We start from the raw sequence: 20,914 nt of genomic DNA, 5'->3' as shown, positions 1-20,914 counted from the left end.
GTGCGGGAGGGGGAGAGGGGCGAGAAGGTGTGGGGGAGTTCTGGGGGAGGGTGTGTGGGGGAGGGCGTGTGGGGGAGTTGTGGGGGGAGGGTTGTGAGGGTGTGTGGGGGAGTTGGGGGAGGGTGTGGGGGAGTTGTGGAAGGAGGGGGGTGAGGGTGTGAGGTGGAGGGTTTCAGCACTTTAATATTTTTTGGACAGTTCAATACACCAGTTGTGTGAAAAAAAATCTTGAGTGGACATTCCTTATTGCATATGTGTCTTTAGTGATAAACAGTGCATATTGTACATGTACTCCCACACCCAGTGCCCTCTGTCCAACTTTCATGTCAGCCTCTGCACCCATGTGTGTCAGAAATATTGTGCAATCACTGAGTGGTGCACAGCACATCCCCCCCTGTGCACCCGCACCGCGATAATGTGCAACCACATCTTCTTCATCCCTTTCATCACCACCAGGTGGTTGCAGTTCAATGTCAGGGGGCGGGGGCACGTTCCGTCGGATACACATGTTGTGCAGCATGACACATGCCATGATGATCTTGGCCACCTTCTCATGCCTGTAGTGGCGTGCCCCACCAGACCGGCTAAGGCAGCGAAACCATGCCTTCAACAGGCCCAAGGTCTGCTCGATGACCACATGGGTACTGGTATGGGAACGATTGTAGTCCTCCTCGTGCCTGTTCTGTGGGTTTCGGACAGGGGTGAGGAGCCACAGCTTCAAGGGATAGCCACTATCACCTGCATGAGAGGCAATAAAAGATTATAGGTCAGTCGAATCATGATGGACAGCTGTACTAGTCACACATGCCTGCAGGTTATCGTTGGTCACATGCACATGTCCCTGGTTGTATGCACACAATTTTAATGCCCTCAATGTGTTCTGTGCCATGGACTTATGGTGTGGGTTGCATCTCCAAGATGATACAGGGTGTACACTGCCTTGATGTTGCTCATGCATTGTGGATGCATACCGCAGTATTTGTGTCAAATTTGTGAAGTGTTGTGTTCAGTATGATTTTGTAACTGGCAGCGTTGGCAGTAGGCTCTGCAATATTAGGCCTTCATCGTCGATTATTACGATGGTGACATGCTGCACTTCTGTGGTGGTGGGGGCGGCCCTGTGACAAGCTGTGGATTTCCTTGGTGATTTTGTTCAGTGCACTCCCATGGTTGCTTGTCCTGTGTAGTGATTTGCTGCTGACATTTACATAGTGATTATTCACAGCATGTTGCTGGATTGTGTTACGGGGGGTGAGGTACGATGATGGGTGGTGGATGTGTTGTGGTATGTGGGGTGTTTTTAAGTTTGGCATGTTGTGATCGGTGTCCAGCTAACTTCATTGCTATGGATTTGGTTGTCATGTTCAGTTAGGGATGCTTTGGGGCACAGTGTTTTGTGAAGTGCACATCGTGCTGTCACATCAACAATGACACCATGGAAGTGTGTGCATCTCTCCCCCCATTTCACTGCCATGTGCCTGTCTTGCAACTTATCAAGCAGCCAGGCACGTCGTCCTGCATGTCGCGTGGAGTTCTGCAGGACCATTGAGTCATGATTTGATCCGGGATATCGGGCACAACAATGTGTGATGATCTTGCTGGCGTCACATACGATCTGCACATTGATGGAGTGGTATTGCTTGCGGTTGCGGTACACCACCTCCATGGCATGCGGGACCACCAACTCCACGTGGGTGCAGTCGAGGGCACCTATACAATTCGGCATGCCTGCAAGTGCATGGAAGCCAATTTATGTATCAAAAATCTCCTGGGGAGTCCGTGGTAGGGATATGTAGGCCCTTGTGTGCTTCAGGAGGGCCTCCAGTACTTGGTTCAGCATGCGAGAAAATAAGGATTGTGATATGCCATGCATGTGCCCCACTCTGTGCTGGTAGGTGCCTGTGGCAAGGAAGTAGAGCACCGACACTACCTTGCGTAGAGGGGGGATGGCGGTGCGTATTTCAATGAGACTGACAATGTCGTTGTGTATCATGTCCACAATCGTGGTGTTAGTGTCCCGGTACAGGGTGTAGATCTGCTCAGGGGTTAGGTTTAATGGACTGGCTCTGATGCAAGGGATTGGGGGCTGCCTGCGTGGTACCCCTGGCTGCACTGCTGGGGTATGCTGGGCTTGTCTCACCACCCTCCTCCTGTGTCTCCTCTGTGGTGCCTGCTGTTTTTGTTGTTGTTGCTGCTGGTTTAGCAATGCAAGCATGTCCTCCATCCCCAGTTTTGCTACTACTAGTGGACTCATTTTGGTGTGGGAAGGTGTGGTGTGTGGGTGTGCTCCTTTTGTGCTGGCCCAGACTTCATTGCCTCCACCTGTGCCGATTGTGTGGACCTGTGGCAGTTGGGAACACTGCACTTGGCAGTTTACGGGTGCTTCGCGATGCCGGTATTACCCGCATTCCGGTATCCCCTATTAGTGCCTTCATGATGCCGGTATTTGCACGTCCGCCTGACTTGTGATGTCCTCCCATTATCGGTATCCTGGTATTGCCGGCCTGAATGGCTGCGTGCCCGCGCCCTTGCCGCTATTAGAGGCACCGTTATTAGCGGTGCCTCTAATACCAGGGTCTTAGGTCGGAATAGCCCAGAGCAGAATACGATGCCGGTAATACTTTACCGGCATCGTTTTTCCATTACCTCCAACCTCGTAATGACCCCCCCCCAGTATCTTTACTCGGGGGCAGTGGGGGTAAAGGACTGGAGGCGGCACTGGGGTAAAGCATAACAAAGTTTGAATACCATTGCATTAAGGTGGTGTGTTCAAATTTAACAATATACAAATACAAATGATTCACAAAGATACAGTCTTCTCTGTACTTATGGTCGAATGAGTTTCCCCATAAGAATGAGCAAAACGACCAGGGAAGATGAATGCTTTACCAAAAAGACAGGACAGGATTCTAATCAAAGCAAAACGGTGTCCCAGATAAGTATATGGTAGGAAAGCAGCAAAAAGAAAATCCTTCCTAACAGTGACTGTCAGGTGAGTACAAAGGCAGTGAATATGGCAAAGGAAATGTGCACAAGATCACACTGTGAATAGCTTTGAGTCAAACAACATGCACACAGGAACCAAGACACATGTATACTAAAACCCAGGAGTGCAAATCGAGTGTGTTGAGTGTGCCAACAATACAAATATATAAAAAGGGATGTGGGGTAAGCACTTAGAAGCTCCTTATGGTTACAAGGAAAGTCGGCAAGCTCCTTACCCAGAATTGCTGTTACAGGTACAGACCGCGCTAAGCCCACGTACAGGGCAAGCAACGACAGGATCTGTGCGCTAACACTCTTGATGGTACTGAATAAGGTAACTTAAAAACAGTACTCACGAGGACGAGAAATACCACTTGAATGTCAGAAAGCCCACGAACCCTGTTGATCAAACAGGGACCCAGAAAGGCTATAACAGCAATGGGAGGATAACTAAATACATAAGACTCAGGACAAGGGGCAAGTAGGAACAGTGATTACAGAATAGTGAGGAAAATGGGCATTCACACAGGAGCTAGCTACAACAGCACACAACACCTAATAATCAATGGGAAAATAAATGCAGAAGTGCAAGGGAAAACCTGGAATGGATTCCAAGAGATGGTAAAGGCACAGGAGCAGAGAAAACGTAATTACAAAGGCAAACTTCCCCTACCCATCCAAGGAAAAAGGCAGGAAGCTAAATCTATAAAGAGGAAAGACTAAAGCACCAAGGCTTACAGCAGCAAAGGGCAAAGTCAAAGAAATATAGAACACAGGCAAACTGGGCTGCACCAAACAGGAAAGTACTGACAAATGCTGCCTGCAAACAGAGGAAGACAGAAACGGAATCTAGGAAGCAGAAATCAATTAAGCACATTAAATTCAAAATCAAGAGATAAGGAACAAGAAATAGAAACTAGGCACAAAGCTAAGAACCAGGAACGAGGAACAAGGGACCAGTCACAAACAGGAACACTGCATCAATGACCAGCGCTGGACTGAAGCAAACTGAGGCTTTTAAAGCTGCTTAACGAGCACACGCCTCAGGTGTGCTGCTTGCTGCACCTGCAGCCACAGGTGTTGCCTATCCTCCACCCAATCCTGTCCTTCAAGGGTGGAGATGAAGCAGTGGGCCAGGCATTCTGGAAAGCAGTCATCTGATTAAAGCAGCATGCTGGCTGCCAAAAACCTGGAATGGATCCGGAAGGGAAGTAGTTTGGAAAATAAGGATTTAGCGCTCCCAATGCATCACAGCACGGTAGCATAATGTTCGGAAGGAAAGTCCAGTGGCGAATAAACCCCAAATCATGCACCCAAGTGGTGGGAACGGGAGCTAAAAGCAAATCGCGACAGCGGCATAAGGTCAGGTGCTATAGAGACTCTCCTATTAGCATGTGGTCAGAGGGCCTACCACAGGAGATCCAATGACACATTGGTTGAACCCTGTAAAAGGTCTGTCATACTACCCTAAAACCGTGACCAATGAAAGCATAGCAGCCCACAGCAGCTACCTCCTGTGAAACCGGGCCTCTGAAAGCAGGAAACTTCAGTTGACTACGAGACCCTCAAAAGGGAGAGAGGAAGAGGATGGGATCTAGCCCCGAGAATAGAAAAGGTGCACCATCTGTAAAATGTTGACAACACGGTCTGCAGGAGGAAACTTTCTGCTTGGGCACACAGAGAATAGCCCCATTGAAGCAGCACTGCTCAGAATTAATGACCTGGGACTAACTGAAGTTCTGAGAAAAGCCCAAGTTATGCAGCAGCTAACAAGTATGGAACACATGGGCAGACATAAGCCTCAGAGTTGAGGACTGTGCAGGCATTAACAATTGACCTGGATGCACCACAGCCTCTAACCTTGGGCAGAGTCTCTTTTGCCAGGAATAACCTGGTGCCCTCACCTTGAGAGGATGTGAGGTAAAGGGACTACATTCACACCCTGGACAAAAGATGCAGTATGCTAGGACTTGGGTGTGGCATTGGATGCACTAACATTTTTAAGCAACTCATCCACCTTGGAGATATAACGAATGTGCTGCATTGAAGTGTACGACTGTACATCAGTTGTGAAGCCAGATGTCTGCAACCAGCATCAACTTCTCTGCACAGCAGACTTCATCGAGTACAGCCAAGTACATCAAGCAGGCGCCACAATCTGCAGGGTCTAAGCCAGCCTGCAAGAGTTTAGCAGCTTCCTTGCAACCTTTCCCCAAATTAGCGAAACTGTCTGTCATTTCAAGGGGTAAACATTGTCCACCATCTCCTTCACCAGTGTGCAGAAGGTGTGCGAGAATATTTACTAGAGCGCAAGAAGAGTTATGCCAGGCTCCTTTAGCCAAAAACCTTGTGTGCAAGTGTGTCCAACACCTGGCAGGGAAAGTGGGAAATGTAGCACCATTTGTCCCAGTTGCGTAAACCGGCCTCTCTGAAGTAGGCATGTTGACGAAGAAAAACTTGGTGTAAAAGCTTGGTGATGCTTCTTGGTCAGGCCATTGTTCATGGCCAGTGCTGAGACAGGCTTGAACCATTCAGTTTGCTCCAAGTTAATAGTAAAGTCATATTCCACCTTTGAAAGCGAGAAAGCAGTATTCCCCAAGCACTTGACCAATTTTTCAATGGCCCTTTGGAAGGGTATATTATAATGCATTACCATAGGCTGAGGCTTGCATGAACTCTAATTCAGACGAGGAATCCGAAAGTCAGAGGTCAGGCTGGCCAACCCTTTCTCCTCTACGTAACATTCAGGGAAAGCTCTTCACCTTTTTCTAGGGACTCAAGCCCAAAGGGGATAGGATCACCCTGCCCCAGAAAGATCTGGACAAGAACTCCAATCTCAGAGTGCGAGGAGGGGAGGCAGGCACCGGCACACAGGAGGCTGGAGGTGAATACCCCCCCTTTGCAAATTGCATTATAAATGGGCCACCACTCCATCCACAGTGTGAATGGCCGACAGCCGGGCACTGAGTGGGTGCAGTGCGTGTGGTTGACCACAGCCACCCACGACTCCACCCTTGTACCAGTGCACCTAGGCGACACCAGGGATCCAGAATAGGGAGTAGTGCAGCCAATGGACACATGCAAGTACCATGGCACACATATCCATGGCGTGGGCACAGCAACATCAGGTGGGCGTGTGCAGTACCAACCCTCCCCTCACCAACTGTGGCATGCCAGCTGTGCATTTGGATCATATTCATGAAAATGCTATTCCAACAATTCCAAACAGTGTGCCCCCCCCCCCGCACACCCCAAGCAGTATGCCCCAGTAATACCAACATCGTGAATACTAAACAGGTCAGTCCCAAGCATGATTGAAACTGTCCTGTACAACCACCCCCTGTAAGCCTTGAAATGCATGAAAATAATTTGTGGTTCCATGGCCTCATGCTTTACCTTATGTACCCTACAAGCACGCAGGCATCATCCGAGTGCGACGAAAAGGCAGGCCCATCCCAACGTCTGCCAAGGCGCGCATCCACCAGCACCACCACCCTGTGAAGGGCCCGGCAGGATACACCAAGGTGGCGGACCCCCCCCACCACACGGCACCAGGGGCTCACCACCTCGGCACTCCCCAGCCACCAGGGGTACTCCACCCCGGTGCCACCGAGCCACCACGGGCTCTCCACCTCAGCGCACACAAGCCACGAGGGATGCCTCACCAAGCCCAATCAGAAGCCACTGGGGTCTCAAAGGAAGTTGAAGTTGTCACGAGTACAACCACCCCAGAGGGTGGGGCCTCGTCCTCTGAAGAGCAGCATGCTGTATTGATATTTTATTTCTATTGCGCTCGTAGACAAGTGTTTCAGAGCGCAACAACGTAAGGGAAGGGAACAGGGGAGAACAAAACAGCGATCTTACTAGGCCCAGTGACACTGAGAAAGCGCAAGTGCGTGGGAGAGGGGGAGTGGAAAAGTGCATGGAAGGGGGGAGAAGTGGAAAGTGCGAAGCAGAGGAGAAACAGATAAATAACAATAAATAAATAATAAAGGCAACAAACAGTGGTAGTGCAGCCAGCAATTTGCAAGTGCTAGGTCTAAGGTAGCAGAGAGGGTAGGTCTGATAAGTGCACGAAGAAAAAGGGGGGGGCTGTATGGGTACAGATACAGACCCCAGTGCAAGGGTTGGCCCGGAGGCAGTGCGGGAGGGTGAGCAGGTACCTGGGCCTGGAGAACAGAGGGTGGGGCCAGGTGCACGGTGCCAAGAGAAAACAGATCGGCAGGGGAGAAGGGGAGCGAAGGCAGAAGAAAAGAGGAAGGTCTTGAGGTGCTTCCGGAATGAGAGGTTTTAGAGTGGCAGGGATGCTGTTCCAGAGGGAGGCCCCAGCCGAAGACAGATCTACCGCCCAGCTCGTTTCTTTGAAAAACGACTGACCCTGAGGGAGTTGGAGATAGAGGAGCAAAGAGCTCGAGAGGGGAGGTATTTGCGGAGGGATAGCTGAAGCTATTTTGGACTCAGGCCCCAGAAAACCTTGTGAACAATGCAGAGGGTTTTGAATGTAATCCTTACATCCACTGGGAGCCAATGGAGAGATTTCAGAGCTGGAGAGATACAATCCCAGGGCTTGAGGCCAAGGACAAGTCTCGCAGTTTTGTTCTGGATTAGTTGCAGAGGGCGGAGAGTAGAGGCAGGTAGATTTAGAAAGAGGCTTTTTACAATAGTCCAAACTAGAGAGAACCAGAGCTTGGGATACCATGAGCTTCGGGGGGAAAGAGAGGAAAGGCAGAGTACCTCTGAGGAGGTGCAGTAGGACATTTGACTTTTTAGAGACCTTAGAGATGTGGGCGGAGAAGGAAAGGATGGAGTCAAAGATGACCCCGAGGTTCTTAGCCTCGCAGGTGGGGGTAGGGGGAGGGTCAAGGGAGGCCGGCCAGAGAGTGAGGGGAAAGGATGGTGAAGGTGTGCCGATGAGGAGGATCGCCGTCTTGCTGGCATTCAGACAAAGATCACTGGTGGCACACCAATCTTGCATGGCAGTTAGGCCATCAGAGATGAGAGAGGGACAGGAGGTGGCAGAGGCAGCCTGAAAATGAGTAGAGTGTCGTCAGCGTAGCACTGGAAATTTGAGCAGAAAGTGGCAATGCAGTGGGCGAGAGTTGCCAGGTATTGGTTGAAAAGCCAGGGCAAGAGGTTAGCCCCTGGGGAACACCACAGGTAGAGAGGAAGATAGTTGAAAGGAAGGACCCAAGTTGGACCTGCGAGGGTCGATGTGAGAGGGAAGAGGTCAGCCAGGCCAGAGCCTGATCAGTGATATCCAGGTTTTCACGGAGACGGTTGAGCAGGATGGTATGGTTGACCGTGTCGAAGGCAGAAGAGAGATCGAAGAGGACAGAGGGAATGTCAGAGTCAAGGTTGGAGAGCAGATCTTCACGGATGTTTAGGAGACCAGTTTCCGTGCTTCTAGCAGCTCTGAAGCCAGACTGGTGGTCATGGAGACAGCCAACAGAATTGGAAGGAAGGTTAAGCTGAGAGAATGACAACTTTTCCAGGAGTTTGCCCAGCAAAGGAGTAATGGAAATTGGCCGATAGTTAGCTGGACAAGAAGGATCAGCTGTGGGTTTCTTGAGAAGAGGATGCACAAAGTAGTGCTTCAGTGGGGAGGGGAAGGATCCTGAGGCAAAGGAGTGGTTGAAAAAATCAGCGAGGGCCGGAACGAGGGTGTTAATGTGGTCCTTGATGGTTTTAGAGGAACAGGTATGAACCTGTTTGGACGAGGCTTTCATAGATCTGACTTGTCTAGCGACCTTGTCAGGGGAGACAAGAGGAAAGGACAAGAAGGATGGTTGGGGGTGGCTAAAGGATGGTCAGCAAGCACAGATGGAGAGGGGAGAGGAGGCGTGTGGGTGGAGAGGGTGGACAGGATGTCCTGGGTTTTTTAAATGAAGTGAGGCAAGGGCATTGCAAAGAGCCTGGGAGGCAACAGGAGGGGTTAGAGACTACAGCCGGGATAACACCATCCACAGTACTATGCAGCAAATGGAGACACCCGAAGGGACCCCTGAGTATGTTGGGAGTCCCAGCGACAGTCCACGTTTGTGCATGCCGCCGCCCACACACCAGTGGTAGTTGAGGACACGCCCTCATATGGGTCACCTGCTGGCAGCCCTTCAATCCACCGGACATGCCAGCTCCACAAGCAACAGCAGCCCCACAACCCCACGTAGACCTACCAGGCACAGCAGCCCCACACGGGACACAGGAACAGGTCCAACCAATGCAGTCATGGCACGGCTGGATGTGATGCAGGCACGCCAGATGAGGATAGAGGACATGGCTAGCAAACACAACCGCCACTTCAAGGCAATTAGCGAGGGGCTGCCAAAACCATGGTGCGTGCCAATGCTCGCACACGTTAAGTTGTGCAGGGTTGTACTGCAGCACTCATGGGGTTTGGCCAACGAGTATGAACTATGCGAGGTGTAATCTGCGCATGCAGAACCGATGTGTAAGGCAAATCTCCTCCGCCAGCAGCTGCAGTTGGCTGCATCGGTGCCATCCACCTCAACAACCCCCACAGAGGACTCCCTACAGGGGTCACCCAGGCGTCGGTCACTGGAAGGGGGTTGGGGGGGGAACGTGTGTGCTGGAGAGTTAGTGGGGGCATTTGTTCTGGGGAGTTGGTGGGGGGACGGGTGCATGTGTGGTGGGGAGATGGTGGGGGAGCATGTGTGCTGGGGAGTTCGTGGAGGGAGGGTGGCATGTGTGCTGGGGAGTTCGTGGGGGAAGGGGGTTAGATCCATGCTAATGAAAGCCTGTTCAAACGTAACAGAAATCTAAGACATTTATGATTGTGTACAATCGTTATTTATTTTACAAGTGCTCTTCGTGACATGTGCCCATCCACCAAACAAGAAATAATTCTCAATCAATGCCTGTGGCCAACCTACCCTCCCTCATCCCATCCCTGTGTGCATTAGCCCTGGCAACAGGCACATGGTCTTCACTGCCAACAACTGGGTGCTGCGCATCAGCATCAGAGGGTAGAGGCACATTCCTACGGCAGCAGATGATGTGCTGCGTGTCACAAGTAGCACAATCTTTCCAACTTTATCTGGCGCATACATCTGTGCCCCTCCAGTACGGTCCAGGCACCGGAACCGTGCCTTCAACAAACCAAATGTCCTTCCCATACACATGCGGGTACGGTTCGGCATGGTCATATGCCAGCTCTGACGAAGTTTGTGGATGCCGCACAGGGGTCATCAGCCATGTGAGCTGCGGGTATCCTGAATCACCTGCATGGGATGAAATGTGTATATGAGGCCTAGGTTGCTTCACTGGGTGTGCAAGGAATAAGCATCAATGCGCTTGCACTGTGGTCAGCTCAGTGTGCAACAGGGACTTGAAATGTGATTGGCTGATTGGTATACATCCATCATCTTTCAGGACATGCATCATCTGACCCGGACATGCACCATGTGTGATTGAGTGGGCTGTTCTGTGGCAGGTTACATTTCCCTGCACTTGGGATTACTGGACTCGCAGCAGTGGATGGTGATCTATGTGCATGGAATTGTGTGGGACACTCATGCTCAACAAGTGCCGTCATGTTACCACTTGTCCTTTGTTTATGGTGTATTGATGTGCCATGGGTTTGCTCCGCAATGTGCGACATGTCCCTTGTAGCCCACTTTCTACAAGCACCGCCCAATGGGTTTCATTGGCACAGTGGTGCATCCATGAAGCCAGGATCCCGTCATGACTGCCTGTTCAGGGCCAGTGTTCATTTGTATTTGGTTTTGGCTGTCTCAGTGTATGGTGGGGCTTCAGCTACATACCACCAGTTTTTTTTTTTAAAACATGCATGTAAATGTACATTCATGGGTCACTCTCTCAGGGATGTTCATGTTAGGGTTTTATCCGAATCTTCGACAGTGGTTCCATGGATGGGTATTGCATTAATCTCACTTTGCATTCCTGTGGGGTGCCCTGGGTGGGGTAGCTCTTGTTTGTCAGGGTGTAAAGCAGCACTGCAACACAGACAAGGTGCATTGTGGTTTTTGTGGTCACACGTGTTATGTTGTGTTGACAAATGTGTGCCCATCACCATCTGTGGGTTCAGGTGTGGTGGCCGTGTGCAGGTGTCCTTGTGTGCCACGCGTATATGCAACTGGTGCTGTGATGATCTAGCTGTGGCTCCTGGTGGCATGCAGGGCTTCCAGTGGGTCTGCTCCCCCCTACATTTGGTGTTATTTGGCATGCATTACAGGCAGGGTTTGTACTCACCTACTATCCATGTGCTTTGGGATCTGTGCCTCTCGATGTAGGCTGGCAGTGTGCTGTTGCGCAGCACCATGGAGTCATGGGTGGATCCTGGGTAGCGGGCGCAGTAGTGGCTGATTCGTCAGGTCTGGGCTATAGTGCAACATGTGTGCAGTAGGCAATGCAATGTGTTAATTCACATGGCGCAGCAGTACATCCAGAACCGTGCCCAGGACGGCACTGAAAGTGGACGTGGTCTGTGTCCTCCTCCTCCTGCTGCTCCTGCTGCTGCTCCTCCTCCTCAGCATGTAGAGGTACACATCAAGGCTCCCTGCTCCAAATGGCAACATAGTGTTGGGCAGGGTGTGTGGGGCCAGGGTGGGTCTGCGTGCATTGTTTGCACCTGTGGCTTTATTGCCATCTCCTCTCTGCTCCCAATGGCAACATGGTGTTGGGAAGGGTGTGTGGGGCCAGGGTGTGTCTTTTATAGGCCTTGTGTGTGCATTGTTTCCACCTGCGGCTTTGTTACTCTCACCTGTGTTCTTTTACCTCAAGCATTTGGCCGGGGGTATTTTCAGCACTAAAAGCGCCAGTTTTCCAGCGCTAGGAGCGCCAATGCTGTACTTGTGATAGGTCTGTAATAGCACTTTTGGTTGTCGGCGCAATTACAGTCAATGCTATTGCAGGTGGCTGTAATAGCGCCCAACTGGAATTGCACCAGCTGGATTGCGGTCGTGATCCGGCAGGGCGGCATTGGAAGTGATAACGTTACCGCCAGATTTAAGGGCTACAGCTCAACTTGGGTTTGAGGCCCACAGAATGTCATTAGGGCTTAATGGAAACATTGTTAGTAAAGATTTATCTTTTGGAAACTTTCCCGCCACAGTTTTATGGATCCTCAAAGCTTTTGCTTTTGAACCCATCCTGACTATTTTCAGGGAAGTGAACCGTTCAGTTTCACTGGCCGTTTTTCTCATTCCGTTATGGGAACACTGATCAGTTCTTCAGACTATCAGTAGTGGGAAACTGTTTCCCTTTTTATCTTTTATAACTTTTTAACAATGCACACAGCAATTTACAATGCAGTACAAAGGGGATACATTTGTTTAAGCCTAGCTTTTTACAATTGGGATTTTTGGTTACTTTTATATGTGCCTAAAGACAAACTGGTGGCATCAATTATATTTTTACCATTATTGTGTTATTTCTAGTGTGCAAATTCGCGTTTACTGCATATAGCAACTAAATGTGGCTAGTGCCCTAAAATGGCCACGCCACCAGATTTCCGCTTGTTCTTTGGTTATATTGTTGTTTAGCTTCTCCTGCCTTGCCAGGAAATCCCACAGATGATGCACTTTCCAGGGAAAGTGAGTGAGTGAGTGAGTGAGTGAGTGAGGGTCTTGTCCCCACTCTACATCTGTAATGCCAGTGGGTGTGGGGCATGAGTGAAACCAATAGTTGTCCCAGATTGGACAACTATTGGCTGATTGAATGGTGCAGATCCTTACCATTGGTTGGCTTGGACTTGCTTCTAGGCTGGATTTATGATATGAGGAGGACCCCTGCAGCCATTTCTTCAGATCAGCGTTGGAGCCAGGAATACCTTGTAGAAGAACAGCAAACTGAAGATCTGAAGAAGACTCCAGAAGAGGCCCAGCATCCTTTTCTGCATCTGCCGCGGTGAAGCCCGGTTAGACTACCGGATCTGCGAAGGCCCTGTGCAATGTTTCAACTACTGGACTGGTAGGACCAACCAGTCTATGTGTTCTCCGGGATCCAGGCACCCTGAGCCTTCAGAAGTTTACCAAGACCACCCAGTGGACTGACCACCTGTCCCAGTGGGCTACGTTGCTACCGTAACTTTGGTCACCAGCTTGTGGTATAAGTCACGATCCTGACGAATTTCAGCATCCCAGCTTCAAGGACCCAGCTCTGCAAGAACTTTGACAACCATGACTGGAAGGATGCCTGCCGTAGTGTGTCTGCAGTGGTCGTCACTGGAACTTGTCTTCCACCGTCCTATGAGCTGCCCTGAAGATGTCAACATTAGTGCTTTCTGCATTTCTCCATCTTCAAGGATTGCACTTTGCTCCAGGATCCATCCGGAAGAATACTTGCATCCGCAGCTCCTGTGTGCCTCTCACCGAGATCAACGGCGGGAAATCTAACCTCCAGCGACCCCCTGAGTCGGCCCATACAGTTGTCTCGTAAAATCCGAGTCAGGGAGAGGGGGGCAGGGGAGTAAGTAAATGCACACATTTGTCTCCCCCTGTCCTCCATAGGGTAACATTGAGAACAAGTCTCCTTGTATCCTTCCATTGCACTGCTTTTTGGTCGTTGCATCTGAGCAGTAAAACATGAAATATAAGAACACATTGTACTTGCCTAGTAACTTTGTTGCATCTCTTCTTTTGAACAATCAACACCACAACTACTTTACCTGCTTCAGATACATTCTCGGGCGAAGCATTGTGACTTTTGGGGCACACGACCCCAACCTTCATAGGGATTGGACTTCTGAAGCTAGGGAATATTTCTTGTGACTTGGTTACATCTTACTGCATCACTTTACTTAACTCTTATTGATTAAAGTCACTGAATGCATTTTAAGTACCTATGGTGACTGTATATATGTATTATTGAGCTATAATATCAGCTTGCTTCATTTGTTAGTGTGTGTTTAAGGCCTAGAAAAAAATCTAGTACGCTCATACAAACCTGTCTAAACTGAATTATTGTTTGCTTCACTGCGTGGTTTTACTGTGGACCCTTGACCCTACTCTCACACTCCTGAGAATAGCCTTAACTGCTCTCCACTGCTACCATGATTGGGCGTTGGCTAACCTCTCGGGGACACCCCCCATTCACAATAACTAGGGTAGCCTCCTAAATTATGTCCACTAGGCCAGATTCTACAAATCTATCTAAGCATTTAGAAATAGTAATCTTTTATTTTTCTGTGTTTATATACCTGGTGAGTTTTATGTGGTGGATTTGTAATTTGTTAAAATTGGACATTATAGTTTTGAATTTAACTGTAACATTAGTTTATCAGAGGTGTTTTTAAAAGGGTACATTTACCTAGTAATAGGAACTGACATTAAGGGTTCCTTATGTTCATCTCAAACATGTTGGTCTCCTACATGTGTATTCATTTGTTTATGAGGGGATTACTCTTAAACCTGAGAGGACTCTTCTGTGGGAGTGGGTTTGGGGTTCTTTGAGAATGAAGTGTAGAGCTTGTTGGAGGAGTCACTAAAAAAAGGGGTACCCTGTGGTACTTGTTCTTATTCTTCTCACCAACTGCTTGTCACTGGGACAGCTCAGGCCTTCAGGCCTTCATGCCTTCTCCTCAGAACAGGATTTCTCCGTTGAAGTGCAATGCTGCAAATGAGTTCAGGATTTGGATGGCGTCTTCGCAAACTTGTAGATTTTGGTGAAGACCTTTGAAATACCCCATCGCAAGCCCGTTGGAGGCACACTAAAAAAAGCTGCACTCTTGTGGTCGAGACTCGAGCAACAGAAGCAGCGTTTAAGTGGCTTGGATAGACATGCGCTTTTCACAGTCCTTGAAGTGTTGAAGCCAGAGGTATTCACGGCAGGGGGACCATTCTTCGGTTAGCGTCACTTCTCCCCTGGAGGGAGCCCTTATTCATGGGACCAGCGAGGTGATAATGCCTGTGGAACTCATGGGGAGGCACCCCCGCCCCACCTCCCCTCGGGAGGTGGACCGTCTAGGGCAAAGGTGCATCACAACATAAGGGCTGCGGGCCAGATGCAGCCCTTCACATCATGATGTATGGCCCTCCAGGCCAGATGAGTGCAAGAAGGTGGTGCAGATATTTGGGGTCATTTCCTGTCTAAACGTTACAGAACAAACAATCCAACACACAAATAAGAGGCTGTTAGGGAGAATTCTCAGAAATGTGCTAGTCCCCTTCTACCGTAGAGACCCCTAGCTCTTTTGCTGGACTTTAGGACTTAATTTCTAACCTGGATAGAGTGAGACCTTTCCCCCCACTCTCTCATGTATTTTTTGTGATTTGGACTCTTCTTTTGACTTTGGGGGCTGACAAATTCCATAGGCATCATATTTGCATTGTGACACACAGCAACTTCAGTGCAGTGGCACAGGGAAGTCTCGGAGATTTCCCAAAGGTTTAAATACCTTCTCTTGGTGAAACTATTGTTTCCAAGAGCAGTGAAGTGAAATTGACTTTACTTACATTTTGTAACTTTCTATAGCCAGCACACTCTTTTACCATAGGGTGCTGGAGGGGTTACTTACTATCCCCTAGTTTCTCATGTAAAATGTTTCTGTTACCCTTTCTACAATTACTACCATTGTGTGTTTTTACCGCAGGTTGCAATTGCAGCAAAACAACCATGGGTGCCCATTTTGTCAAAATGGACCCGGTCCTCTTTTTTGCCATTTCTTGTTGGAAAGGTCTGTCTTGAGATTTACTCTGCGTGCCAAACCAGGTTTGGTCCCTTTGTTCATTTTGCCTTTTGACAGGATTCACGAGTGAAGATCGTCTCTGGCTCCGGTATGTCTGGCAGGGGCAGGAAGTGAGGGAGATGCCTGAAACTCCCTGTGCATAATCCCCTTGGTTATAGGAATGCACCCAAAGGCAATTGGCCTGCTGGCTGTTCTTGGAGTACAGCCACCCTGCTGTGTGATTGATAGCTAGGCTGGAATGAATGGGAGGAACCTGCATAAAAGGCGAGGTTTTTTGGCTTGGAAGGCAGAGTCAACCACTGGACGAAGGAATCCGAAGAAGAACTTAGAAGAGACGCCTGCTGCAACTCCTGGACCGTTGGTTTGCCCGATGAAGCCCTGCTCCTGTGCTGAAGCTCCAAATTCGTTTCGACTAGAGAAGCCCTGCAAGGACTGTTAGGCAGAAACCTGTGCAGTTCCCTTAGGGAACACTGCAAAAGATTTAAGACTACAGGTGTTGGCAGTAAACCCACTTGGTAGCAGTCTGCACCACCCAGATTTATCTGGTAGCTGTGGCTGAGCAGTCAGACTTCCCTCAAGAAAAGTTAGGCAGTATGCAAAGTATACACAATAGGCACTCGGGCACAATAATACAAGCAAACACTGACCAGAGCTTTGGTATCAAAGTATATAATTATTTATTTAAAAACACACTGTTTGAAACACTCCAGCACTCTTATTGTAAAAGATTCTAAACATAGTTACTATTGTAATATATACACCCCTTTTTCTTATCGTATAAGTGACAGTAAAACACCACTTATTTTCATACAGAGGTAAGCGCTTAACTAGATGGCACTCTAATAAGTTTGTGAGAAAGGGAGGGAAAAAGACAGAATATGGAAAGGTACACCACTCTAAGATTCAGGAACACTGTTAGCAAGGCAGAAGAGCAAAAGTCACTGGTGAGCCAAAGTCCAAAGGCTGGGCCCACTCTTAGAGAGAGCAGAGCACAAATGCGCCCAAGATCACACAATTACACTAGGCTTTGAAAGTCTTGCAGAGGGTTCAAAAAGAGTTTAGAGAGGCTTAGGAAAGTTTAGCCAGGGTGTCCCAGGCTAACCCAGGTTCGAAAGCCGGGGGCTAAATCTACCCCGTACAGTCGGTGGCAAGGGAAGCCTGGCGGGACACGGTACCTTAAGTGGGAAGGATCCTCCAGCGGTGGCAGTTGTTCCTGGCAGTGGGTGCAAGTCGCGTCGTCGTCCAGGGGAAGAGAAGATCTCGACTTGGAGGAAAGATGAAGGTCGTTGCACTACCAGGGAAGAAACCAGCCACAGAGTTTTCCGCTTAAAGGTGGTACCTTTTTTCACGGTCGTGGTAAAATGTGGTATCCCGGTTGCCGGGGTGCTTGGCACAGGCAAGGCGGCCACGAGGTACGTCGGGAAGGCGAAAAGACGGTGAAACTGGTTATCCCCACCAGCCAAAGGAAGAAGACTCTCCGGCGGGAGATCATCTCTGTCGTTGGGAAAAGTGGTGAGGCGGTCCAGCAGGGCTCCACCTGTGGTGGTGTCGTGGCAGGTCGGCTCAGCTTCTCCCTCGTCGGATTCTTAGGTCCTGTGGCGACTTCTGAAGTTCCAGTCCCCAAAGCCCTGCTTTTATGCAGAAAACCCCCATTCACTCAGCCTAGCTGTCACTCAAACATGCTAAGTGGTGAGCCGGCCGGCTCACCACTTGGGCCAATCAGGACGGAGTGCGACTTGAGTTGCCTAGGCAACTCAGTCCAGGGTGTCTAAATTCCCCTCCACCCCTCCTAAGTACCCCAGACACAGTGGCACCACTTTGGAGGGCTTCTGTGGAGAAGCCTGCCAAAATGTGGAACAAAGGACTCGACTTGGGTTGGAGTCACAGAAGAAAACACAAACGCCATTTTAGAATCAAGTTTTGGCAAAAAATACCAACCGGAGAATTAATATTAATTAAATAAACCGGGGGTATGTTCAGGGCTACCGTAAATAATTAAATAAAGGTAGTAGCCTAAAACAATGGGAAATCCCATAGGAAAATACTCGCAGTTGAATATAAAAAGTAGTATCCACTGCCACCAGCCAAAACTCGATCAGGGGGGACGGAAACGTGCCCCCTCGACTAACAGACCCCGGGGCAACTGAATTGCCCCAGCCAGTACGTCCACAATATGATGGTTTGTACTGGTTCTGTTCAGAATGTAAGACTAGTAAAGTCAATGGTGACTTTACATGCCCTGGGAGACAGTAGTCAGTCCCAGGGTATGGAGTCTATACTGGGGGGTCACTATGACACCCCTGTGTCACTGCACTGAGGGTGCTGTGTAAAACACATCACAAAAACACATGAAGCCCTATGGAGTAAAAGACCCCATAGCCCATTAAACACATCTAGATTCAAAGAAACACACTCAAATCATGCCCAAGAGTGAGGGTAAAATAGTCTCACTCTTGGCAGGAGAAAAAAATAAACCCCAAAAATCCAGCAAAGCTGCTGGGGGACTCACTAGGTTAGGAAATTCAGCCTAAACAGAGAATTCTCCCTAACAAGGACGACTTCTTCCCTTGGGTTGGTGGGACCATCAACCCCAAAATGAACTTGTCTGGACATCCTCTCGAAGCTGGCTGTAATTCCAATGCTGCAACTGGAACCGAAGTGCCATGAAGAGGAACAGTAGATCGAGTGCATCCCTTTTAATTTAATTTTAATTTTTTATTTTTAAAGCGCTCACACAGCCCGGGGGCATCGAGTCGCTAAGTCGGACCTGAGCGCCAGGAAGATCCTCTGGACTTCCCTGAAGCAGGAATGACCAAGCCTGAGCGACCTCAGAGTGCTGGACACCAGATGCAAGGAAAGTCTGAAGTGGTATCCGAGAAATGCAGTGTTGCTATTTGCTATAGATGTGAGGAGCTGAAACCGCGAAGTGCCGCTGAATTGTAGTTTGCCTATTGCTGCCGCCGACCTTCCCATTGTGTTGCAAGAGTCCCCAGCCGTCCTCCCTCCTGTCCCTCTTGTCCCCATGACTGAGGCCCAGGAACAACAGGATATGAAGAGCCACACAGGAACAGAAGCCAGCAGGAACCATTTCTTCTAACCAAAGGTACTGTAAACCTAAGCAGACTTACCTCTTGTTGTGTAGCCTTACTTGTTCTCAGCGGAGACTTGTCTTGGTTGCTATTGCAGAGTTGCTTGCAACTTTGCCCCTCAAAAGCCTCCCAGCTTATGGCCCTTCAAGTGAATCTCATTTCTACAAACATTGTGTAAGACCTTTACTCACCTGCAAGATCTCCAATTCCCCTCGACTGTGTTCAACTAACATTGACTGTCCTGGCTCCCTAAGAACCTCTTCTTACCTCTGACTGTGTTTTTGCCTTTCCCCCCAGGAAAGAGTTAATTTACTTTGCATTGGAAGGTTTAAAAAGTATTTACCAGTTTATGAATTATTTGTTAACCTTCGTTTTATTCCTCTGTCTAACCCTTTGCACCCAAACTCAGCATTGCTCTGAATATACCAGTGATAAATCAATGTCCAAAGTGTCCTAGATGTTTAAGTCACCAGAGGGTGTAGGAAGTGTCTGTGTGCCATCCCCAATGGGTATCATCTGATTTAGAGAAACAGTGCGTTTTGAAGTGTATTATAATTGTTGCATGTTTTGCTCCCTTCTGAAGAAGGATTATATAACACTGTTAAATTAATAATTCTTTAATCACGAAACCTTGAGTGTAAGTGTTTATTTGAATAACTGTCACTGTGAAACTCTGTGTACAACCCTACTGCTCACATTGACCCCTCTTGAGATAAGCCTGGCTGCTCAGCCACACTACCAACCTGAGTAGTACAGACTTTTACCAAAGGCTGGGTTTCCTATTCCAGGAGGTCAAGGTCGCTATAGTCTTCCAAAGGATACTGCACACAATCTTGCCTAACAGAGGCTGGCACCTTCATTCTCTATTTATATACATTTACGAGAACAAAATTACCAAAGCAAGTCAAACAAAAACATTGCAGGCATTGCCTAATTTGTACCATGATAAAGCAATTAGGCCTTCAATTTTAGACAAAAGGTAAATGGCAAGTGGGTGCCAACTTAAATATCAGTGGCTTTTTTAAACATTTTAATGTTTTTTCTTCTGATTGCATTTTATTCTTGGTATTGCAGGTCCGATACAGCAGGACACAGTTCACAAGGGATAGATGAAACTACAATCACAGTTAGGCGAAGAGTACACCTAAAGCATGGGTGTTATTTTGTCAACATTTTTTTTTAACCCACAGGCCTGAAGTACTTTTCACTAATAAACATCAGTTTACGATTTCAATGTGTCCTGTGAAATATGACATGATTTTCACAGAAAAAAAGAAATTGAGCAATATAGTCAATAAGTCCATTTCAGAATGCACCTTTTTTCTCAGTTCATTCTGACCTTTTTCTGGTACAAAAAGCCGGCAGCATCTTTAGTCCAGCCCACCATTGAAGACTTGAAGATTACAGCCGGCCTTCCAGCAAAGCAAGTTGTGCACCCCTAATCTAGGGTATAGCCCTTATGACAACATCAGCCCCCACACACTCTAGGCCGCTCTTTCTGCTAAACTCTTTGTAGACAGTATACGTATGTACTGTTATAAGGCACAGTACATCAAGAAAATAGGTAATCCAAGTACTGTGACGAGGTTGGACACATGAACAATTTAAAGAAATAACAAGAAAGAACTGCAGCGCTATAGACTTCCGCAGAGACATGGTTCCTCCTATGCCGCAACGTGAAGGCACAGAGACACAGAGATGCCCACGCAGCATACAAGTAGAAGAGGGACCACAAGAAGAACCGGGAAGGGCTTCAAGGTACAGGAGTCATCCTCCTGGTGATAGAACCAGGAGAAAGGCCCAACAGACCTACGGAAAGGAGTCACTCCCCCAGGATATCTGAGACTGGATGTCAAGGGAATGGAGGCAGTCTCCTGGGACCAGAACAGTGCTGCTTTATTCTTTAGTTCATAGTCTAAGGGACAGAAGTAAGGTTTTCTTGGCACAGGACGTTGGACACTTTAACAGACATCCTGACCGACAACGTTAGATCATTAGTTGAGGCAGGGAAACCCCTCTTTTGAATAGGGAAATATAGGTTTTTGCTTTATTATTTAATAAAGGTCTTTAGCCCCAAACATACCACCTTAATGTCAAAACCACCTTTTGCACCCTTACGGCAGACATGACGCAGTTATGTTCTAATAGCTGCAGCATGTTCCAAGTGCAGAGTGCA

General features: G+C 48.5%; 1 protein-coding gene across 9 annotated transcripts in view; it reads right to left on the bottom strand.

Moving 5' to 3' along the window:
- NF1 (neurofibromin 1) overlaps positions 1 to 20,914 on the bottom strand; it is a 3,279,657-nt gene that overhangs the window by 1,862,952 nt on the left and 1,395,791 nt on the right. The gene's annotated exons all lie outside the window — the stretch shown is intronic.

The sequence above is a fragment of the Ambystoma mexicanum genome, chromosome 9 (genome assembly GCF_040938575.1).
Source record: "Ambystoma mexicanum isolate Mex_15411 chromosome 9, UKY_AmexF1_1, whole genome shotgun sequence".
NCBI classification, from domain to species: Eukaryota; Metazoa; Chordata; class Amphibia; order Caudata; family Ambystomatidae; genus Ambystoma; species Ambystoma mexicanum.
Note: the sequence above shows the minus strand (reverse complement) of the source record. Positions and strands in the feature narration are given on the sequence as shown.